This window comes from Dromiciops gliroides, chromosome 3 (assembly GCF_019393635.1).
Source record: "Dromiciops gliroides isolate mDroGli1 chromosome 3, mDroGli1.pri, whole genome shotgun sequence".
Lineage (NCBI taxonomy): Eukaryota > Metazoa > Chordata > Mammalia > Microbiotheria > Microbiotheriidae > Dromiciops > Dromiciops gliroides.
The window spans coordinates 503986498-504011475 of record NC_057863.1 but is presented as its reverse complement, the minus strand read 5'-3'; the positions used below and the strand labels follow the sequence as shown (position 1 = coordinate 504011475).

General features: G+C 38.8%; 1 protein-coding gene across 1 annotated transcript in view; it reads right to left on the bottom strand.

Annotated features, from left to right (window-relative positions):
* Window positions 1–19682, bottom strand: part of CDON (cell adhesion associated, oncogene regulated) — a 127663-nt gene extending 107981 nt beyond the window's left edge. Inside the window, 1 exon segment of the mRNA XM_043990730.1 lies at window positions 19551–19682. The gene's annotated coding sequence lies outside the window, so the exon portion shown is untranslated.
* Between the last annotated feature and the right edge of the window lie 5296 nt (window positions 19683–24978).

Genomic DNA, 24978 nt, shown 5'->3' with positions numbered 1-24978 from the left:
AAGACCAAAATGAAAATTTAAGATAAGAACAACCAAGACAGTATCTGGATTGTCTCACTAAATTCAGTAGGCTCTAGAAAAATTACCGAGCTTTTCATTTTCCTTCATGGACCCAACCTTACTGTGCCAAAGTAATTCTGTCCATTCTCATGCACACTTGCAGCTGCCAGATTTTTTTTTCTTTTTAAAACTTTTTTATATCTAATAGAGCTGAACTGCAATATCCTACTTTGCCAGTCGGAGAATCCCTTAAGTTTAATGTTTCAATTAATATAAAACTTGTTGAGCCCCAGTTTTATCAATTCAGTAATCATAAAAATCTATATATCACAAAATGAAGCATCTAATGCTTCCACAACCATGTCTGGTAGGATAAAGATTAAACTAAAAGTCACTACAAAATTTCCCTTAATTGGAATCACTCCACTGTAGCAAAAAATATGATCACACTCAATATCATATTTGTTAGCAGCAGGAATGAAACAAGGAATTGTCTTAAATTTGCAAGTGGCCAGGAGTACCATTAGTCAGTATTAATAATATAATATTCTGTTGTACTTGTCAAAATCATTTTCTTATCTTATTGAATAGCTAAAGTTAAAGAAATGTCCCCAGATTAAAAACAAACCACTTCAAAATGAATCTTTATTTTATTCAAGTATTGTGGTGAAGGGGAAATCCATTATAGGTAAAACACTCAGTGGATCTGACTTCAATGGAACACCACAAACAAGATGTTTAAAGACATGAAATAGGATCTTCAGAAATGTAATTAAATATTTTAAAAGCCAAATTAAACAATCTTTAGGTCTACAAATATTACTTTAATACTCTAGAGCCACGTAGTTATTTGTTAAAAATTATAGTACAAAAATTAATGCCATTCACTATAGTATGAAACTATTATATGTATGATAGTACAACTATTTTCATCTTAGTTTATACTTGTTCACCAGAGAGCTACATAGGTAGTATTCATTCTTGTTCAGTTTTTTCTTTTTTTCCTTATTTTAAGCTCACAGAAAAAGCTCATCAATCACAAGGGGGGGAAGGGGACAGATCCTGATATTATATGAGCTCTGTCAGCTTTAATCAAATTGCTTGCCAGATCCCAGATAAGTAATGACTTGCTTAGGTTAAGCAAGGCCAGAGTTTTCCTTCTGTCGTATATACATTTCCAAAGTGAAAATAAACAGCCTCACACCTCTTGCTGGGAGCTGGTCTCTGTTCCCATTACAGCCTCACCCTGTTCTCTACCATCCTAAAGAAAGCTAGTAAATTTAATTTTTAATAATGTTTTATTGTCTTTAAATCTGCTCTATCAAATTAGAACTCCAGTTTCTTGCAGATACTTATAATCTTTTACTTTGCTAAGTGTAATAATTTTAGGTTCCTAAATGTCACTGACTTTAAGGTCAATGACCAAAAGTCCACACTACAGGAGGCTATCACCAACTTAAGCTGCTAAAACCATGCCATTTTACTTTTTATTTTAACTCAAGATTGTATGGTACTGGCATACATAACCCCAAATATCTATCTACTGCAGAAAGCAGGGCATTAAGCTGCAAGATTCGGTCAAGCATCCTATTGCATCCAAGCAATTAGAACAGATTTTTTTAAATCTCAGTATTTACCAGATACTGAAGTAGTCTCTTCTGGTACAGAAGGTACATTATGTTATTAAAAGAGAAGAAAAAGGGGCAGCTAGGTGGCACAGTGGATAAAGCACCAGCCCTGGATTCAGGAGTACCTGAGTTGAAATCTGGCCTCAGACACTTACTAGCTGTGTGACCCTGGGCAAGTCACTTAACCCCCATTGCCCTGCTAAAATTTAAAAAAAAAAAAGAGAGAGAAGAAAAAGAAATACAACAGCAGTCTGGATTTTACATTTAGCTTGCCACTAACATCACAGAAAAACAGCTTTACTGAAAAATCCCTTTATGTTTTGCTCAGGTTACAAGTAAATTGGAAAAAAAGCTCTCAAACCCCATAGAGTTAAAATGTTATTGCTCCTAAGCAGCCAAGTATTTTCAGTGCTGTAATGATATGCCTGCTTTGAAAAATGTACTGAAAAACATTAAGGTTTCCTACAGCTACAAGCAAAAGTGAAAGTCACTTAGGAGTCAAAAGAAATAAATTTGGGGGGCAGCTAGGTGGTGAAGTGGATAAAGCATCAGCCTTGGATTCAGGAGGACCTGAGTTCATATCCGGCCTCAGACACTTGACACTTACTAACTGTGTGACCCTGGGCAAATCACTTAATCCTCATTGTACTGCAAAAAGAAAGAAAGAAATTTGAAGTAACCTCTTCAAATAGAAGGGGCTGGGTGGTATGTTCACTGTACCATGGGCAAAAAACAACTCAATATTATGACAATAAAATCCATAGTTTAGGACACATTTATAAATGGCATCATTTTTACTTATCTTAAGAGAAAAACTCATGGCAAATATTTACATTTTATAATTTCAATCATTTTAATCTATGCTTAAATCCACAATTTCATGCTACAGAAATTTCAAAACTATTTTATATGTTACAGTGGGACTAAAATTGTGATTTCAATGTTATTCAGAACTTCCAGGTAAGGAAATGCAAGTCAACTGTGGAAAATTTATTTTGATTTGGAGACCCTACCTTTAGGCTGAGATTAGAAAGCCTTAGGCCCTCAGAGTCTCCCCCCTCCTCCTCAGCTTCAGCTGAGTGAAAAAGCCCCGTGGCCTATACAAGACGCCAGGTCAGACAGCTGGGGGAAAAAAAAAGCCCCCAGCTCCCTCCGATCTGAAGGATCCCGGATGGCCTGTGCTGAGGCATAAGGCTCGAGAGCACCCCGCCCCCCCAACCAGCTGCAGCCCTGGCTGGCGGATTAGCTTGGTCTGTGGGGGTGAAGGAAGCCCCGAGATTTGAGTGGAGAGAAGAAAAGGTATATATAGACCTGGGAGTTAGATAGAAAAGAAAGGAGGGAGACTCGGAGACAGACTAGAGGGGGGAAACGGAGGAAGGCTGACTAGAGCAAGGGAAGCTGACTAGGGGGACGGACTAGAAAAAGAAGGAGCGCGGACTGACGAGATAGACAAGATTAAGGAGAGAACGGCTGACTAGAGCGAGGAAGGAGACGGATGGAGGAGACGGACTAGAGAAGGACGGACTAGGAGAGAAGCTGATTAGAGGGGAGCCCAGACAAGTACGGAGGAGAGTTCCGTTCGGAAAAGGAGAGACCGGGCTGACAAGGTTACGGGCCTTAATACAAACCAGGGGAAAGTGTAACTTGCCCTGAGGCCGGAGGCGGCTAAGGCCCTTATTGTATTCAAGAAGTTCAAAGAGCAGCAGGGTGCGAAAGAGAGAGGAAAGAAACCCCAGGAAAGCAGTCAGGTTGTACACTTTATTTCCCTATATTTCCTGTTTTGAAATAGTATCTCATAAATAAACTCTGCTTTGATTATTTGGTTAAGAGGCTTCTTAATCTTTAGTCTATCAGTTTGGGAGCAGTGTGGTGGAACTTTATCAACGGCCCATATTAAATTAGCGAAGTCAGCAAAATAGTCAAATGTCCCCAGTTTAGTCATCCATAGCAGCAAGTCCCCCCAAATTAGGCTCAGTCAATTTAAAAATATTTCACATAGCATTTTCTCTCTAACTTAGAGTCTTAGAGAGCTACCTAGACCAGGACTACTTAAACTTTTTCCGCTCACAACCCTTTTTTGCCCAAGAAATTTTTATGTGACCCCGAGTATATATGCATATAAACAGGTATACATAACCTTTTACTGTTGCCAAATTTTCACAACCCCCACAATTTAAGTAACTCAAAACCCCATATGGGGACTCACAGTTTAAGAAGTTTTGGCCTAGACCACCGAGAGATTAAATGACTTGTCCAGAATAACACAGCCAACGTGTGTTAGAGGAAAACCCCTATCTTCCTGGTTCTGTGGGTTCGTCTTTTGCCCATTATACTATATAGCTTCTGATATCAAAAAGGAAAAATGCTTAAGCATATGCCTCTTATCCCTACAAGCATCAGCATCTAACTTTGAAGTGGATAAGAAACCCTCAAACTTTCTCACTAACTACTGCCTCCATGTTTTTGCTACTCATGGAAATACTACCACCTACTAATCTTAGACATTTATTGTGAGAAAACAAAAGGAAGGCAAATAACTGAAAATATATATGCTCAAAAATACTAAAGGAATGACAAAATTATTCCAGTGCAGGGGAAGTGAGAAGGAAAAGTATGCTGTACATAGAATAAAAAAGTCCAAAATAATAGTTTCAATTGTTAAAACAGTAGCTTCTCAATAGGGAACCTAACTAGCTCAAAAGAGAGAGTTTGTTCTGATTCCCCACATCTATGCATGCAAAACCCAATGATTTTCCCCTTCAAGTCCCCTGGAAAACCATTCTTGTGGGACTGAAGGGCTTGGAAGTAGACAGGCTTGCTCTGAAGAAGCAAGACTTGTCACTTCTTTGTTACCACCCAACCTGTCTAAGCCATATGATTTACTATTAAATTGTCTAAGGGTACCACAGGATGTATACTCTCTCCACTCACAAAAGATCCTATCATTTCTCAATGAACTAGAGAAGACCTTTACAAGCAATTACACTTTGTTTAACCGCTAAACGTCAACTATAAAAGGGTTTTTTCTTCCAGAAAATTCACATTTCAACAATGAAGAATGAAAAATCCTAAATTCTGAAATATAGAAATCAGTGTCCTACTCTTTGATTTTAAAAGCTTCCAGAACATGATACGGGACTCTCGTTAATGTGACTCCACAGCCAACGAACATCTATAATCATGACCAAGCTCAGTATTCTGGATATAATCCCTATCTAGTTTAAGCAAAGAGGATGTTCAGCCATTAGTGTTCTATAGTGCTAATACGGTTCTTCTCATTTCCTTATTAACCTCTTATTTAAGGTTGGAAGTCATTAAAAAGGACAACCAAAACAAGGCTTTTTTTTTTTTTTTGCGAGGGGCAATGGGGGTTAAGTGACTTGCCCAGGGTCACACGGCTAGTAAGTGTCAAGTGTCTGAGGCCAGATTTGAACCCAGGTACTCCTGAATCCAGGGCCGGTGCTTATCCACTGCGCCACCTAGCCGCCCCCAAAACAAGGCTTTTTAAAAAAGGTTTACACCACTGCTCAAGGAGGGGAAGAGGGGAGGGGAGAAGAGAACCACACCGTGGATTTACCAAAGATTACATTTAGCATGACATACAGAGATTTAAGCTGCAAAATTCCAGTTAGCATTAATAAGAATCATGTAGCTAATTCCTAAGCTGCAATCACTGGAAAATGTCTTACTACATAATTAAAAGCCCTACTGTGGGTGCTGTCACAATGTAACAACTGTCAAATTATTTTAAGACCTAACCACGATAACAAAAACTTTAAAAATGAACCTCAAACACAAACTAGCAATATTGTTGGCAATACAAATAACACACCAATATCAACAACACTTATAATAACTTCAAACTGTCTTTCTGTGCTCTTAGAAACTTCAGCAGTAAAATATGTACTAAAAAAAATCACCTCAAAGAATATCAATCATAAAAAGGCCTGTATTGTTGGTGGAGCTGTGAACCGATCCAACCATTCTGGAGAGCAATTTGGAATTATGCCCAAAGGGCGATAAAGCTGTGCATACCCTTTGACCCAGCAATACCACTTTTGGGTCTTTTTCCCAAAGAAATCATAGAAAGGGGAAAGGGACCCACATGTACAAAAATATTTATAGCTGCTCTTTATGTGGTGGGCAAGGAATTGAAAGTTGAGGGATGCCCATCAATTGGGGAATGGCTGGACAAGTTGTGGTATATGAATACAATGAAATACTACTATGCTGTAAGAAACGATGAGCAGGAGGAGTTCAGAGAAACCTGGAGGGTCTTGCATGGGCTGATGATGAGTGAGATGAACAGAACCAGAAGAACATTGTACACAGTATCATCAACATTGAGTGTTGATCTATTGTGATGGACTATATTCTTCTCACCAATGCAATGGTACAGAAGAGTTCCAGGGAACTCATGATAGAAGAGGATCTCCAAATCCAAGAAAAAAAAAAGAAGGGCAGAGTATAGATGCTGAATGAACCATACTATTTCTTTGGTTTTGGTGCTGTTGTTTTTTCTATTTTGAGGTTTTTCATCATTGCTCTGATTTTTCTCTTATAACATGACTAATGCAGAAATAGGATTAATGTTATTATGTATATATATATATATATATAACCTATATCAGATTACCTGCTGTCTAGGGGAGGGGGAAAAGGAGGGGAGGGAGGGAGAAAAATCTGAAATTGGAAAACCTGTATAAACAAAAGTTGAGAACTATCTTTACATGTAATGGAAAAATAAATAAATAAATAAAAATGCAAAAAAAAAAAAAGGCCTATAGATAAAACCTGACCAAGGTATATATAATACCCAGGGATATTTAAGCTCTCTTAGCAGAAATCTAGCTAAACAAATAATCATCTTTAAAAAACTAAATATTATTCAGTCTATCTTTCCAGTCTTATTTCACTTGACTCCCTTTCCTACACTCCACTATACTGACTCACATCCTTCTCCTAAATCTGCCATCCCTCACCAAGCTTCCCTACAATTCTCTCCATAGTTCTTCTATTCATTGATATGCATCTCTCCACTTCCAAGAAGTCTTTCCTGAACCATTCAGCCCAAAATGCTCCCTCCTTTCCCCAAATTTCTAGTAGTACAAATTCTGGAACACTCCTTTACCCTTATCACATCCTGTTTCTAACTCTTGCTTTATCAAGTCACTTTAACATCGTTGGGCCTTGGTTTTTTTCATCTTTAAAATGGTGATAACATTTGTGCTACATTGTCATTATCACGACAACAAAAACTGAGAGGAAACATGGAGCAGCAGATACAGGGATAGCCCTAGAGTAAGAAGCACCCTGGATTCACCTCCAACACCCATTAGGCATGTGACCACAACTTCTAGTACTAGAGCTCCTCAAGAGCTGCCCATTTGGATAAATGAAAGAAGGTCCCACGGGAGTTCTCTACACCAATGAAATCACAGATCTGAATCAAGAAGTAACTGACATGGAGGTAGTACTTTACAAAATATTTTAGGGGCACCTTTACAGGTCATAGATTTTATGATAAATATATAGATATATAGATATAGATATAGGTATAGGTATAGGTACAGATATATACACACATGTATTTATTTGTTTATCTAGTTAGTTAGTTTTGGCAGAGCAATGAGGATTAAGTAACTTGCCCAGGGTCACACAGCTAGTAAGTGTCAAGTGTCTGAGGTTGAATTTGAACTCAGGTCCTCCTGAATCCAGAGCTGGTGCTTTATCCACTGTGCCACCTAGCAGCCCCCAGTCATGGATTTTAGAGCTAAAGGGGATGCAGAGATTATCTGGTCCAACTCTCCCATTTTACAGAGCGGGGAAATGAGACCCAGAGAGGTTGTGATCTGTCTAATGTTACATGGGCAGTAATAGAGGCAGAATTTGAAATCATGTCCTAAGACTCTGAATTCAATGATCTTTCCACTCATTTTTTATTATTTTATTTATTTATTTATTTTTGCAGGGCAATGGGGTTAAGTGACTTGCCCAGGATCACACAGCTAGTAAGTGTTAAGTGTCAGAGGTCGGATTTGAACTCAGGTCCTCCTGAATCCAGGGCCAGCACTTTATCCACTGAGCCACCTAGCTGCCCCCTTTCCACTCATTTTAGCCTCATATCTACTCTGGTAGGTATTATAAGAATTATTATATTCACAAGTGCTCATGGCACATAGCTATAAGTGTCAGAGGCAAGATGTGAACACGTATTTTTTTGACTCTATGTCTGGAAACTCTCCATTCCAAGTTGCTCCTCATTTTTTATGAAGAAACACTCTGGGGCAATTAGGTGATGCAGTGCATAGAGCACTGGTCCTGAAGTCAGGAGGACCTGAGTTCAAAACAAGTCTCAGACACTTTACTAGCTATATGACCCTAGGCAAGTCACTTAACTTTGCTTCTCCAAAAAACAAAAAGAAAACACTTGGTAGGTCTTAAATTATTGAACTGGTTTATTATATCCTTATATCATATCATATTATATTATAACCTTATATCACATTTGCATCTTTATTCCCCTTTACATTTGATTGTAAATGCCATTTATGTATCCCCAAATACTTAATAATTATCTGTTCAACTGTGACTAATGATTTAAGATTTTAAAAGGATAATAGATTTAGATCTGGAAGACCTTAAAGGTCAACTAGTCCAAATTCTCTCATTTTACAGATGAGGAAATTAAGGCCCAGAGGTTAAGTGATTTGCCCAAGGTCATTTAGGTGGAGGAAGAAAAGATAATTTCCAAAGGAAAAGCCAGACAAGGCTTCATACAGGTCTTTGAATTCCCTTTGAGCTTCAATGACGATTGGGAACAAAGAGCAGAGCTGATGGGTATCTTGATTTAAATGAAAATGGAAGTGGGTTTTAATATTTCAATAAGATAAAAATATATTAAAACCTCAAAACTATATAAATTACTCTAATATGCTACATATTCAAAATTTTTATAAATTTGGTCAACTGGAAGTAAAATGTTTAGTTTTGTTTAGAATCTATTGAAACCAATTCAGAACCAACCACAGGGTAACTTGCTATAATATGATATAATTTTCTAAAGAGCAGAAATAAGAACTTAAGGTAAATTATTACTGAATTGCACCTAAGCAACTAAATGAAGTACCAAAATGGCATTATAATAAAGATGGTCTCACCAATAATGAGCAACTCACTGAGAGGAGCAGAACCAGGAGAACATTGTACACAGTAACAGCAACATTGTGTGATAAACAATGGGGACAGACTTGGCTTTTCTCAGCAGTGCAACAATCCAAAACAGTTTCAAAGAACTCAGAATAGAAAATATTCTCAACATCCAGAAAAAAAGAACTGAATTATGAACGCAAATTGAATCATACTGTTTCTACTTTTGGACTGTTTTTTTCCTTCTTGTTTGAGGGTTTTCCTTTGTGCCCTGATTCTTCTTTCCCAAGATGACTAATGTAGAAATATGTTTGATGTGACTGTACATATACAACCTAGATCAGACTGCTTTCTGTCTTGGGGAGGAGGGAGGGAAGGGAGGTGGGGAGAAAAGAAAAATTTGGAATTAAAAATCCAGTGTAAACTAATGTTGAAAAATATCCTTATATGTAATATGTAACTGGAAATAATAAAATAAAATTTAAAAAAATAGACTATATGAAGAAAAAATTCTTTATGTTAAATTCCATACTAAACATGTATGTTTTCCTTTTATTTCCAAATCAGATCTGGAAATCTGAAGGGTACAGAATATGTATAACAGTTTAAGCTCTAAAAGAGTTGGCTAGTTAGCAGTTTGCAGTACAAATGAATACCAGTTGAAACCATTCTCCCCCTTTCCCCCCACAAACACCCCAGTCTTATTGCTTGTTATCAACTGTGATGTTAGTTTATTGTACAACACATGCCCAGAGGCCAAGACCATGAAAATAAGCCAAAATAAATGAGAAAAGAATTAATGCCTCACCCGCAGCTTGTGATGCTATTTTTCTTTTTATTAAAGCAAAATAAACTGCCAAGTTCTGATGTCACAACAATTTCACAGCCTGATAAAAGTAGCATTTTATCCATTAATCATTTCCCTTGCCAATTTCACCTCCAAGTAGGTAGTGCATGCAATTATCTACAAATAGACATCAAATTATAGTACAGGAGCAAATACTAATTGCTTGCGTTCTGTTACTTTACACAGAAAACAATGCTCAGTTTGTTTCTTGGCAAGAGAAAGACCAGGATGTAGTTTTAATATTTAAACAACCTAAGACACTATGAATGACATTAGTTCACATTTATGTTTTGCAATTTACAAAGTTCTTTCCTTGTAACAATTCTGCATTCTTTTAACCAGACCTGTGATTTTTATTACTATAGAGAACTCAAAGGAAGAACTCTCTTTTCCAATGCAGATTAGTACCTTTTCTAAAGGCCTTAAAGAAATGCCTGGACACTGAGATATTAAGCAAACTGCCAGGGTCACACAGCCAGTATGTATCAGGGTAGGATTTCAACCAAAGTCTTCCCAACTTTAAGGCCAGCTCTTTAAGCACCATGCAACTTTGCCTCTAGTGACATTATTATTACCATCATTAAACCATTGATAAAACTGACACTCAATGAAATTAAATGATACAGGAAGGTCAGAGCTAGAAATCAATCCTAGGTAGTCTGGGTTCAAGTCTCAATGATGCTACTAAATTCCATATATATAAAACATATATATTTTTAAATTTTACCATTGCCTTTTATTTTTAAAGCCAGTCACTGCCCCTTCACCCACAAGAGCCCATTTTGTAACAAAGAACTAAGCAAACCAACCAACATACTGGCCACAGGTGACTAGGTAGCCACATTTCATACCCATATTCTATCACCTCTCTAGCAAAAAAAGAGAAAGTGTGTTTTATCATCTGGCCTCTGGAAGCATGAGAGGTCATTGCATTTAACCTGAGTTCATTCAAAAGGCATTCATTAAGTGCCACTATGTGCTAGGCTCTGGGAACAAAAAGTCAAAACAAATCATTCCTGGCCTCAAGGAGGTTACTTCCCATGGTGAGGGGAAAAACAACATGTATATAGAAAAGTAAATACAAAATACATACAAAGTAATTTGCTGGGGGAAGGGGGCGGGGGTTTGGGTTAGATAGTTACTAAGAACTAAAAATCAAGAGGTACTGAGAGTGTGCAGGAAGTGGTACTGAGAGTGTGCAGGAAGTGGCACTTGGGCTGAACTTTGAAGGAAGGTAGGGATTCTACTAGACAGAGTTTAAGGGGGTACATTCCTTATACACATGACCTTAGCAAAAGCAGAGGAAGAATAGCAAGTAGGCCTTTATTTTTTTTTTACCATTTGTATTATTGATAAGCTTCTCCAAACTTAGCTATTCTCCAACAACTCCTTGATTTGAAGCCTTTCCAGCTAGGTTGGGGCTGTTGGCCTATATTCTCCTTGGACAGTCTTGGATTCATGCTATATGATTAGTGCAAGTAGGTAGGAGAGTTATCTTTCATATTTGTATTATTGTAGTTATTGTATATAGTCTCCTGGTTCTGCTTCTGTCACTGCATCAGTTCATTCAAGTTTTCTCATATTTCTCTTAATTTATCATCATATTCATCATTTCTCAAGCACAAAAAAATTCCATGACATTTATACAATTTGTTCAGTCATCCAACAAATGGTGGGCATCTAGTTTGTTTCCAGTTTTTTGTTACCCCCAATCATATATTTCAAACATCAATTCTGTGGATAAAGTACCAGCCCTAGACTCAGGAGGACCTGAGTTCAAATTTGGCCTCATACACTTGACACTTACTAGCTGTGTGACCCTGAGCAAGTCACTTAACCCCCATTGCCCTGCCCCCCCCCAAAAAAAGACAGAATTTCCTATCACAGTTTTTCCATTTCCTTTGACATCCATGACATAACAACTTTCCAAGTTTCATCACCCTACAAGATGGAGGGTGATGGTATTGGCAAAAAGGTCAAGTGAGGAGGGAGCATGGTACATATATATGTATATGATTGATAAACATACATATTTAAAACCTAAATTAAAGGGATCATTTAATCCCCTTTCTGTTTAATAGCAGGATTTTTACAGCTTTCAATACAAAACTTTCCATATAATATTATAGTCTGATCCTTGGAACAAAACAAAGAGACAGGGAGGAAAAGTATTATTTTCCACTTTTGACAGAGGAGAAAATTAAACCCCAGAAAAATTAAGTGACTTGCCAAAGGTTACAGAGCATAACATGCTACAGAACATAATTTAGCCCTTCCTTGATGTTTCAGGGATTTACAGGGACTCCAAGTCATCATTCTAAACATCAATTGTCACTGAAAAATATAGCTGTAGATTAGGAGGTATAAAATATTGGGCTAAATGTGCATTCTGACCTCAGTATACTCTGGAAAATGGTTTGAATAAATCTTTCATTTATTAAAAATAATTTTATATAAATGACTTGCTTGTTTCTCCTAATACTCAAAACACCAAAGGAAAAGAAAATCTGCTTAACCGGAGTGAAGGTCTCCTTAAGTTCTAGTTAATGGGTTCGGTTTTTTTATCACTTATGTTTCATGCAATTGTGGTATAAATTAGAGAGGTAGGATACAGAAAGGGAGGTGGAGGTGGGGAAGAGAATTCCAATAGGTCAAAGAATATTTTGGAAAGTTCACAGGTGTGTTGAAACCGAAAATACTAGATGAGAAAGGTTTATATTGATATATTTCAGAAAATCCCTTCCCTTCTGTTTCTGCCACTCTCCCTTTAGTGAGAGTACAGCAAACAGACTTAACACTTAACTAATTAGGATAATACGAGAATTAATAGAGTTCCTTAGATGAAAAAGGATAACAAATAAAGGTAATTCCCAATTTACAAAAGGAATATACTCCCTGAAGTTCATTTGTAATCTGTTTGTTTGAAAGTGATGATACATTCTCCTCTTAAGAATGTTATAAATGGTGGTTAGGTTCCAGACCACTTCACAAGTCTATTTCATAGATTTATAGAACACTAGAATTGGAAGGGACCTTATATAAAAAACTTTTCAATAACCCTGATATTGAACAATTCTAGAAACAGGAAATATTATTTTAGTCTGTATATTAATTGGAGTAGCACAACAATAGAAAAGTTACTCATAATGATTATTATGCCCCTCTAATTACCACACTTCAAGGATTTGTATTTCATCAACATGGGTACTTCTTCTACCAGTGCAGATGGATATACACAGATATGCCCTACTGTACATATTCATGAGTTGCTATAGGCAAAAATTTTCATCAGTTGGTAGCTAGTTCTCTGATGATAAGCTTCTCCAAACTTAGCTATTATCCAACAACTCCTTGATTTGAAGCCTTTCCAGCTAGGTTGGGTCTGTTGGCCTATATTCTCCTTGGACAGTCTTGGATTCATGCTATATGATTAGTGCAAGTAGGTAGGAGAGTTATCTTTCATATTTAATCCCAAATATAACTTAAATATATATCTAATACCATCTTAATAGTTCATCACCATGAATTTGTCTCTCTTCACTTTACCTCACTCTGTAACTCTTATTCTGGTATGATTTTTGCCTATCTTACTTGCCTCTACTTCCCAAACTGCTCCAAGTCAAGCTGCTGTGCCTTTCCAGTTCCCCTTAATGTGTTATCTTTCCCCATCAGAATGCAAGCTTCTTGAGGAGAGGCAAAGTTTTGTTTTCTTGTGTGTGTGTATGTGTGTGTGTTCTTCATACTTTGCACAGTGCCATGAACATAGTGAGTACTCAATAAATGCTTTACTTATAAAAACATATATATTGGAGGAGTAGTAATACTATGTATTGCTTCTGAATGCCTTTACCAAGTATCCCTACAGCAGTTAAAACACACTCCTCTCCTCACCACCTCCACCAAAAAATAATGTCCCTTGGGGGAAAGAATAGTGTTTCAACTAGATGTGAGATTCTTCCAGAGTAGGAGAAAGCATTAGATTTGGAGTCTGAGGACCTTACTCTATGTGACCTTGGGCAAATCAGAACCCCTCTGTGTCTTATTTTCTCATCTGTAAAATGACTAGATGGGATGAGATCATTTCTCTTTTTTCTTCTTTCTTTGTAGGGAAATGAGGGTTAAGTGACTTGCCCAGGGTCACACAGCTAGTGTCAAGTGTCTGAGGCTGGATTTGAACTCAGGTACTCCTGAATCCAGGGCTGGTACTCTATCCACTGCACCACCTAGCTGCCCCCATGAGATAATTTCTAAGGTCCTTTTTAAGTTCTAAATCTACAGCACAACTAGAAGATACATTTTGTAGAAAGTAATCAAAAGCAATACAGAGCGGACAGCTAGGTGGCGCAGTGGATAAAGCAAAGGTCCTGGATTCAGGAGGACCTGAGTTCAAATCCCAGCCTCATACACTTGACACTAGCTGTGTGACCCTGCCCAGGGTTTTACCCAAATCACTTAACCCTCAGTGCCCCACCCAAAAACAAACAAACAAACAAAAACAGAAAGAGGTTTGGGGTTTTTTTCCTAATGCCACCCAAAATAAGAAATGGCCAGTTTCTTTGTAAATTTTTCTAGTTACAATAACAAAATTCTGCATACTCATTAATTTCTACCATGTATCATGTTGTTCTTGTTTATAGTTTAAGGCAAAATGCAAATTTCCTTTACATTGAGAGAAATGTTGCTAATTTGCAATTCTGAGTATAACCTCTGGTCTACTAAGCAGTTAAAATATTAAGTTCCTTAGAAAGTACTACTCCTTTCTGATATGCTACATTTTACATCTCCTATTGCTCAGTTCCCAAATTCTGTCCCCTGAGAATTGGAAGACATGGAAAGATTTTGTGGAATGTGGGCCCTGAGGTGGTTTTATCACAGCCAGCACATGTTTGTTGATTAATAACTTTGTTTGTTTTTTAATAACATAATTATTTTCTTAAAAGTAGCAGAGAACAGTGGGGGAAAAATACTGGACAGAAGACCTGGAAAAGAGTCCTGACTTCTGCTGCAGTGTGACCTTTGGTAGATCACCTCACTTCTTCTGATTATCAGTCTTCTTATTTGCCAGTAGAGATGAAAAAACTCATCTACTTCATAGCTGTTTAGAAGATCAAAAGAGATACTATAGGTAAAAGCATTTTTTTAAGCTGTAAAGCACTAAACAAAAGCAAAAGAGTATTATTATTACAAAAGGAAAGCTAGCCAACAGGAACTGATTTTATGCTGCTTCTAGGAAAAAAGTTCTTTTTTTCACTGGCCAGGAACCTAACAAAAATTACTAATAAAATATGCCATTGAATATTTCATAACACACATACTTTATTCAGATTTTTAACAAATGCTAACAATACTCTGAGATTATAGGTTTAGATAATTCTATATTATTGCCAACAACTAAAAACTCCTCATCTTATAGCATTTAAAAGATAGTAAATCTGAATAAAAGATCTATGCATGTTAAGTTCAGAAAAGGATGACACATTCTCAGGGCTAGAAAAAAAAATTCTCTATCAACTTCCCAATTCTTTGTTTGCATTTGGGTAATTTAAAAATAAAATAAAGTAATCCCTTTCAAGTGAACAACTAAGTAGTAGCATTACCTGAATAGACAACTTGGTATAACCACTGCATCTTTTTCTCAAGTAAGGTATGTCTGACTACTGGCTAACTTCCTTTTGCTTCTCCTTTCTAAAGAAAATGAAAATGAAATCCTAGAATCATGTTTTTAAAAGTATTATACTGACTTTCAGAAATTAAGCCCCTACTCATATTCAAAATGGTTACTGGAAGTATAAAATGTTCTTTGGAGAACTTTTTATATTCTAGCCATCAAAATATATCTTACAGTAAAGCAACTAAACAAATGTAAACCCAAGACATAATCAATGTAATGTTGAACTTCACTGTTTACTCTGATTCATTCAATAAGTCCTTTCCACTTGACTATGAATAGCAGATGGTACACAGACATTCAAAAATACTTCTTAATTTTGCTAAGCCTGGCTTACTACAGGAAGAATTTGGTAGAAGATAATTGGGAAGGAAAGTGAGGGACAAGAGATCCTGTCAATGACAAAATATAATCACTATATCTTCAAACATGCATACTGAATACTTGCCCAAAGATACATGGACTTTAAGATACAGTGGTACCTTCTACCAGTGGAATTCACCATCAGCATTAACTTTACCCAAAGACAAAAATTATTAATATTCGTAATTAGAGAGCCTAGGTTATAATTCAGCATGGATCCCCACAGAAAAGCATATCAGAAACAAAGTGGACTAACAAATTCTAAATAATATTCATATCCATACATTGTTACTCAGAACATTGCAATTTTTGAGATTTCATTGCCATCATATTTTTATTTAGTTTTGTCTCCTACCAAGACAGCATAGCAGAGCTTGAAAAAACTCCTAAAGCAATGCTAGAAAAATGTCCTCAAGTAACAAATATAAATTCTTAATATTTTTTTAAAAGATCAGAATGTTAAATTAGTGAAAATTGTATCATCCCAATGTATATGAATAGAAGGATGGAAATAATTTGATTTTTTAAAAAAGCTTAAGTAATGCCTAATCAAACAAGGTTGCCACCTCTGCAAAATCAGTTTCACTGGAAATAGTCTGATTTGCTTTCACCTGCAAAATTCATTTCAAGACATCAACATTTAGAGCCAAGTACAAATTCTAATACAACTTTACATACTTATCAACAATAATTTTTAAAACTTACCGTTTGCAAACGTGTATATGCTTGTGTTAATTTCAACAAGACAGTGGAAGAGTCAATTTCTATACCTTAAAGTGAAGTTCACTTCAATGTAAAAGACATACCACTATAGCTCCACTTTTAATAAAGTCCTGACTATAAGTCTGCCTTTGGGTTGGGCTTTTCTCTTACAAGATAAGCTGTTAAGTCATGCCTTGATTTTAGATCTGCTAACATATGGAGTCTTCTAATGTAGCCTCCTCCCCCGCCCATCACCACTCTGCTATGTTCTCTCTACACACGCACACATACACACATACAAAAAAGGCACTGCAGGGCAGAAATTCCTCAGGTGCTCGCTAATGGAATTCCCAGGGTCTTGGAGCCGCTTCGGGGATCAAGAGATCTCATAGCCCCTGCTGGGGTAAGGAGCAGCGAGTCTGTTCCATTTAATCAAATACAGAATGAATTTTCAGCTCTATTCACTAGCTTGTCTCCAAGGCTCTCAAAAGGCACCAGGCAGCTAGAATCACACACATGTGGCTCTTTTAGGCAAGTATAATTAGTTTGATTTTAAAAGGCCACATTAATAATATCACCTCAGGACTATTATTTAGAAGACAGATGACAATGATACTGTATGTTTTAAGCTTGACAATGGTAGAAAGCCACAGACAATAAAGGAAAACTTGAAGGGGGAAAGAGACAGGTTTTTTTTTCCTAATCCAAGATTTTCAAACTGACATGCTGTATTTCCCATATCATGATTCCTTAATTTTAACTGAAAAGGATAAAATAAAATCTATACCCCCTTCTTTATTTCCCCTCCCTCCCAATTCTCTTGAAAATGAACTAAAGAAAAGCACACAGCAACAACATCAAATGGAATTTCTCAATGTAATCCAAAGATTTTAAGTGAAAACAGCAAAGCATTCTTCATCAATTCAACCCAACAAAATTCTCTTTTAAAAAGGCACTAAGAAAAATATGGGCATATCCTTCGACACTGTACATTTAGTAGGTTGGACTTAAAAACATCCCTCTCCTATCCCATTAATATTTAGTTATTGTTTTTAATTGTCAATCTAGCTCCTCTTTGTATTTGCCTATCCATAATTTTATGTAACACAAACACTAATTAAGGTGATGCCTTATTAAAACTTTTTAAAACAAAAGCCATTTTCATATTTTGGAACTAGGTCATTCAATGCCCCATCCCTATTAGCTCTCTGTCCTCTGATCCCTGAAACAGTGTGTAATCCTTGCAATTATTTCCCAAGAAGTATAGAGGGCACTGATGTAGCCACTTTTCAATATGTAAGAAACATCTAAGTAGAGAAATTTTGCTTCAATCTTTATCTCAATAAAACCAGAAATAAAACAAACTAGAACATAAAATAATTAAACATGAGCAAATTAAGTTACTAAAACCTAACAAACCAGGGAAGGGGGGGGGGGGAGGCAGAAATAAGAACTATTAAGAAGGCTTCCCTGGCCCCTTTAGCAGCAAAGCCCTATGACAGAAATTGGCTATTCTAGTACTCTGTCCTGAGCTAGCCACCTTGCTGACCTGAAGGAAAGGTTTGTGTTAATTCCTCCCAAAGCAAAATCAAAGCACCTGCAAGGGAGGTGAGGGCAGAGATAGACTTAGAAGGCAACTGCCACATGCTAGATTAACATGATCTAAAAGTCTTATGATTCTTTGTATGGTACTTTTTGGCATTCAAGTTCAAGCTGTTTAAGTACTTTCCACAGAAAAAGAGGTTGATAAGAGCCATAGTAATCAAAGCATCCATCCCATGTGAAACAGCATAGTACTTCTAGTAATTGATTTTCCTGGTTGACTAAATTCATCAAAGGCACGATTTCTATGACCAAGTTTTTACATGAATTTTAAAAATACACATTTTTCTGCATTTCTTAATAGAGGTATAAAATGTTTCAGCTTTACACATTGCCGAACATACACCCAGGATATATGTCTTTACAAAATGAAACAGGTTTTATCCATTCTTCTCATATAACAAAGTATGAAGCAGTTTATTTCAACATATGCCTAACAGATACTGCAACACAGTATTTTGTGCCTCTCCAGGTTACTAAAAATGTTCTCTGGTTGAGCAGTTATATTAAAATAGCAGCTAATTAAAAATTTTCAGAAATCTTCCAAAGTTTTTTCTATCTTATCGAAAAAGCAGAACTGTCTCCACAATTATCTAAAAATAGACAACCAAAAGTACAAATACAACTACTAAATAATTGTCACTTTAAAGCTTTCAATGAGTTTCAGTGAGAATTAACTCATCTCATTCAAATTTACCATTAACCCTCTACCAGACATCACCCTTAGGTAAACCAAGTTCGCTGACAGTTTGGGGGTTATCACATCGATGAATTATTTCTATCAAAAGTTAAATAGCTTCCTGTGCTCTCACTGGTCAGCATAAATCTCAAATCACCTTTTTAGTCCAAACCTTATTTTCCAAGGTGTTCGGGTTAGGAAAGAGTGTTTGTTGATGACGTCTCCCAAGTTCTAGTAGAGTTCACTATTAAGAAGTCTGACTTTACAAAGCACCTGCCACCCTTGGTCCAGAGAAGCAAAAGCAGGCACCCCGAACAGCAGTCTCTGCAGCCTTCCACCTGATTTGGAGGGGCTGGGGAGAACAATAAGGGGGAAGGGTGAGGGAGTCTATCTATCCTCCTCCGGTGATTTATTATTGAAATTCCTAGATGTGAGGAGAAAGCAAGCACACAAAGGTCTGGAAGCTGGAGACTGAAATAAATAGTGAGCTGTAACGTATTTGGCAAATGATAATGCAAACCACAGAAAGCTTTACACAGAAGGAAAAATACACTCCCTGGGGCTGGGAAGTAACTGAGTGTGTGGAGACAGAGAAAGATACATTGTGGAGGAAATTTCTCCGGCTTCTCCCTACACATAAATCACTGTCCCTCTCCGGGGCTCCGCGGGGATCGATAGTGAGGGAGTAGAAGGAGGAAAGGGGGGGAGGGTCGGGAAGGGGGCTGCGCCCCGCGCCGCCCCCACACTGCACGCACACCGCTCGCTCTTCACCTGCCTCGGCGGATCATTGTCAACGAGCGGAGGCGCTGACACCTCATCCCCTCGGCGTTCCCCGCCCCCCCCTCCCAGTGCCCCGGGTAGGGGATCCGTCTCCCGTTCCCCCCACCCGCAAGCCCCGCGGGACTCCCGCACCTCTCAGCGGGGCTGGCTAAGCCCACAGACGTCCTGCGCGGCAGCCGGCTCCGGGAGCCACCCCCAGGTCATCCCCCAGCTCTGCGGCGGCGGTGGCGGCGGCTGAGGCTGCGATCCGAACGGGCCCCTCCATCCACCGGGCAGGAGGGGCCGGGAGAGCACGGCGGCGCCTCCCACACCGGGGGCGCGGAGGCGGTGCGTGCGAGCGCGAGGCAGGGCGGGCGAGCAAGCGAGCGGCGGGATCCCCACTCTCCTCACCCCCGTGCTTCGGCGCGAGCCGGGGCAACCGGAGGGGGGGGAGGGAGGCGGGAGCAGAAGGCGGGGCCAAGAGCGCGTCCCCGCGGCCGCGCGCCGAACTCCAATGGGGGCGCGCGAGCGCGTAACCCTGCCGGCACTGGGCCAGCCGCGAAAGGGGCTGGGCGAGGGAGAAAGAGGCGGATCTCAGGGATACACTCACCACTCTGGGGAAGTGGGGCGGGGGGGGGGGGGGGTGTTCTCTTGGCGGCGCGCGCACTCTGCCAGATCTACTACGGGCGAGGGGGGGCGGGGGAAATGGGCCACACCAAATCTGAGCAAAGCACGGGGGAAGCGCTAAATGGAGAAGTAACAGTCCCTTCGTCTTTGCACTCTCCACGGGCTTCTCAGGTAAAAGACTTTAATCAGTCTCTGAGTACAGATGCCCCAAGGGGTGACAGTGGGAGGGAAAATGTTTTTCCTGGCATCCGTATAATCTTCACACACAGCGTACCCCTCACCTGTCCTTTTATGGAAGAGGCTACATTCCTCATCTGGGACTGCTGGAGGTCCCACCTTCTGCCGGTTTCCCCACTCTCTCAGACAGACCTTGCAGTCATTAGCTAAATCGGGCCCTGAATCACCTACCACTTCTTTCTCCTCGTAGTCCTCCTAACGGCCTCTTCAGTAGATTCAGCTGCCACATAACGCACACGTACCCTTCCTATGCTTCAGTTTTCCCATTTCTTGAAAGGTCTTATGTGTCTTGCTGTGCTTAGAGCCCAGAAGTAAGCACCGACTGAAGGCATAAATGCAACACATTCTAATACGAAATAGAAAATGCCTTCTAACTTTCCCCTAGATTTTAACTGAAATGCTTCCAAAGAATTTCATGCGTTTCTTGGCCCATGTGATTGCCCCTCCATCATATGGACAATAGGCATTCTTCATCTTCTTGCATTTTCCTTTTATATGGGCCAAATTTTTGAGTGATTGCGGAACTTGTTAGGCGGATCTGTGATGTACCAAGCTTGACCAAAGCTGCAAAATGTCATCCACAAATAAAGGCATCGGAAGGACACCACCATCTCTACCGAATCCTTCGAACTGACCTAAATCGAGCTTTAATTAAGCACCTACTACGTGCCAGGCACCGGGCTAAACTGAGAATACAAAGAGTTCACAATAATCCAATGAGGAACTGCTCCATGATGGTGGCAAGGATGTTTCCCTGTTTTAGTGTCTCTTGATATCACTCACCAAAGGGTCTTCTACCAAAGTTATTTCTATTTTATCTTTAAGACAATCTTTTGATTTTTGACATGCACAGATGTTGTTTGTCCTTTGTTCTTGAAAAGGACCACGGCACCAGGGTGATGTCATGACTTGCAGTGAATTGGATTTAAGTGAATGGGCTGTTGCAAAGTCACAAACCTCACTCTCTCCTCAAGAGCCCTCTGGGTCCAGTGGCAAGATGTAGATCAGGGGGCAGCTAGGTGGCTCAGTGGATAGAGCACTGGCCCTGGATTCAGGAGGACCTGAGTTCAAATCCAGCCTCAGACATTAAACAATTAATAGCTGTGTGACCCTGGGCAAGTCACTTAACCCCAACTGCCTCACCAAAATAAATAAATAAATAAATAAAATTTAAAATATATAGATATAGATATAGATCAGGACCCCTGGAGATGACCCCTGATGGGTTGGGGGTTTTTTAAGGCAATTAGGGTTAAGTGATTTGCCCAGGGTCACACAACTAGTAAGCATCTAAGAGTGAGATTTGAACTCAGGTCCTCCAGACTTCAGGGACAGTGCTCTATTCACTGTCCCTCCTAACCGCCCTGCATAGAAGATACCCTGTTGAAGGAGATCTTTTAGAGTGATATTTTGTTCCACCAGTTTACATGCTTTTTAAAGTAAAGAAATATTGTATCTCTATCACTTAAAGTCAATTATGTGGCTATACAGATGTGTTCTATTATTGAATATTATTTGCAAAATGTTTTTGCCTGTTCCCTTATGCTTGCTTGACGAATGCCCTCAATACATGTATACATTTTTCTCAGAAAATTTTGTAGAGTTGGCAAAGTAAGCACATCAGAAGCTACTGGTATTCTCTTGGATTCCTCAACAGCTTCAAAATTGTCAAAATTTGAGGGTTACCCAAAGGGCAGTTTAAAAGGTAGGCATGAGTAAGCAGCAACATATCACCAGTAAAGAATTACAGAGGAGAAGCAACATACAAGATATCATCAAAGAGATGCATGACTAGAAATGAAGGTGGGCCAGGCACATACTAGCCTTGTCCTTTATTCAGTAACTCTGAAACATCAAAAGATCTAGAGAAATGTCCCCAGGAAGTTGAGTGGCTCTATTATAAAGAATTTATAGTAGGACCTAAACAAAAGTCACATAGGATGGGAAGACAGACAGACTGCAATCAACATGCATACTGATGAAGTCAAAGATGGAAAAGTCTTACAGTGGAACTCAAAAAGGGGAATCACAGATAGGTAATAATTTTTTGAAAAAAGATGAAGAAGCCAGTCTAATACAGTGAGAAAAATGCTAAATTTGGAGTCATAGTTAAATTCCAGCTCTATCACCTGTTATGTGTATCCTCAGGCAAGTCATTTAACCTTTCTGGGCCTCAGATTCCAGAAAAATGAAGAGCACTCTAAGACCCCTTATAGCTTTAAATCTAGGTAGATCCTATTATCTAAGGGTTTTAGTGACCTGCAACAAACTTGGTGTGAATTAACACTGTGTTATGGCAACAACAAAAAAAACTAATGCAATCTTTGGTTACATTTAAAGTATAGTGCCAGGTCTAGGAAAGTGATCGTCCCTTTATACTTTGCCACAGCTGGAATATTGTAGAGGCAATTTTAGTATAGTAACCCCTTTTAGACTACTCCCCAAACTCTAGAGGATTGGGTCCCCAGAAGACAGCTGCTACCTCAGGTTCTATGGGTCTACATCCCTGAAGCTACAGCCTACAAGCCCCTATTGGTGTGCTTCCCAATAACAATCAGCCAATCAATTCAATTAGCTCTTAGCAAAAGCAATTTCTCAAATAATAATCAATACACATATATATGTATGATTATGGTTATATGAGGCTTTTATTTTTCCTTCATTCTCAATGTAGGGAGGGAGAGAAGGCATATTTTATTGGTTAAACATATATATATATATACATATATAAATTTTTAAAAGAAAATTATAAATTGTTATTGTTGAGTCGTATCCAACTCTTTGTTAATTCATTTGGGGTTTTCTTGGCAAAGATACTAGAGTAGTTTGCAATTTCCTTCTCATCTCATTTTACAGAGGAGGAACCTGAGGCAAACAGGGTTAAGTGACTTGCCCAGAGTCCCACAGCTAGTAAGTTTCTGAGGCCAGATTTGAACTCAAGAAGATGAGTCTTCTTGACTCCAGATCAGGTAATCTGTCTACTTTGCCACCTACCTTCCCAATAATAATTTACATTTATATAGCACTTTTAGGTTTGCAAACTTATTTGATCCTCATATATCTCTAGGAGGCAGGTAGTATTATTATCTCCATGTTACAGATGAAGAAACTGGCAGAAAGTTTAAGTGACTTCCCTAGAGTCACACAGCTAAGGAACATGTCAGAGGCTGTATCTGAACTCATATCTTCCTTAATATAAGTCGTCTGCTCTATCCACTGTGCCTCTTTACTGCAGATGGCTATAAAAAAGAATTATAGTCCTAAAATACTCCCTTCATAATCCCAGGCTATACTTTCCAAGAAGTATACATACAATCTCTAAGTTAATGGAATGGTGTCTTCTTACTATATATGGGGGATAAAGAGGATGCCAGATGATAACAGGGGAATAAATGGATTTTGAGCCTGGGGAATTAACTGTAAATCTTTAAGAAATATTCACTGCAGCTTTATGGGATGAGTGCTCTCAAAGTTTACTGAGGCACATGTGGAGGATTCATATGTAGCACATGCTACTCACTATTCCTCTTACTTGAGATCCTAGAAGGCATCATGTTGTTTTCATTGGGTACTGGATCTCTGCTAGATAGGTTGCACAGTTGGGTTCCTAGATTTTGTCCTTCCTCATGTTCAGCTTTGTTACCAGGGGTTCCCTTCCTCACAGCTGTTTCTTCCCTTGAATAACTGCTTCACTGTATCAGTGTCTACCTGAAGAGAACATTTCTGCTGCCTGCTGGATGCTGTGTCTCCTAGTGCTCAGGTATTACCCCTTCAAATATACATAGTCTGGGGGCAGCTAGGTGGCACAGTGGATAAAGCACCGGCCCTGGATTCAGAAGGACCTAAGTTCAAATGCAGCCTCAGACACTTGACACTAGCTGTGTGACCTTGGGCAAGTCATTTAACCCTCATTGCCCTGCAATAAAACAAAATAAAACAAAACAAAACAAATATACATAATCCATGAAGGGTAGAAAAGAATATACTTCCTCTCCCCCTGGGGGGGGTCTCCTCCACAGGCAGATCCTGATTTGCAATCTCTCCCACTTTCCAACTGCTGGAATTCATCTAGGACTTAACTATTTAAAACCCTCAGATGTGTGGCTACACACATCCCTGATTGACTCATTCAAAAATGTTCACATCTCATAATGGGATCACAGGATGTTATACTTTGTTGAAACATCAAAACCTAACTGAATTTAGGAGACAGGAGAGAAAGAATTATACCTATTCCTTACATTAGGATGGACATTGATAACATAGAAAGTGTCCTCTTGGGCAACCAAGCTGTTGAATAGCCTCAAGACCATGCTATACAAAAATTGGTTGAAGGAACTGGGAATGCTTCACCTATAAAAGAAAAAAAAAAAACTTAAAGAGGGACAGAGTAGTTGTCATCAAATATTTGGCATGGATGAGAGAATCCTAATAGGTGTAGTCTACCTGACAGACAGGTTTAATCTAAATTGTAAGGAAAACCCAGATCATTAGAGTGACACTAAAGTGGAATGGTACCTTGGGAATGGGTTCCCCCTCATTGGAAGCCTTTAGGAAAAGGCTTGATTACTACTTGCTTAAGATGCTATAGAGGGGGGCAGCTAGGTGGCGCAGTGGATAGAGCACCGGCCCTGGATTCAGGAGTACCTGAGTTCAAATCCAGCCTCAGACACTTGACACTTACTACCCGTGTGACCCTGGGCAAGTCACTTAACCC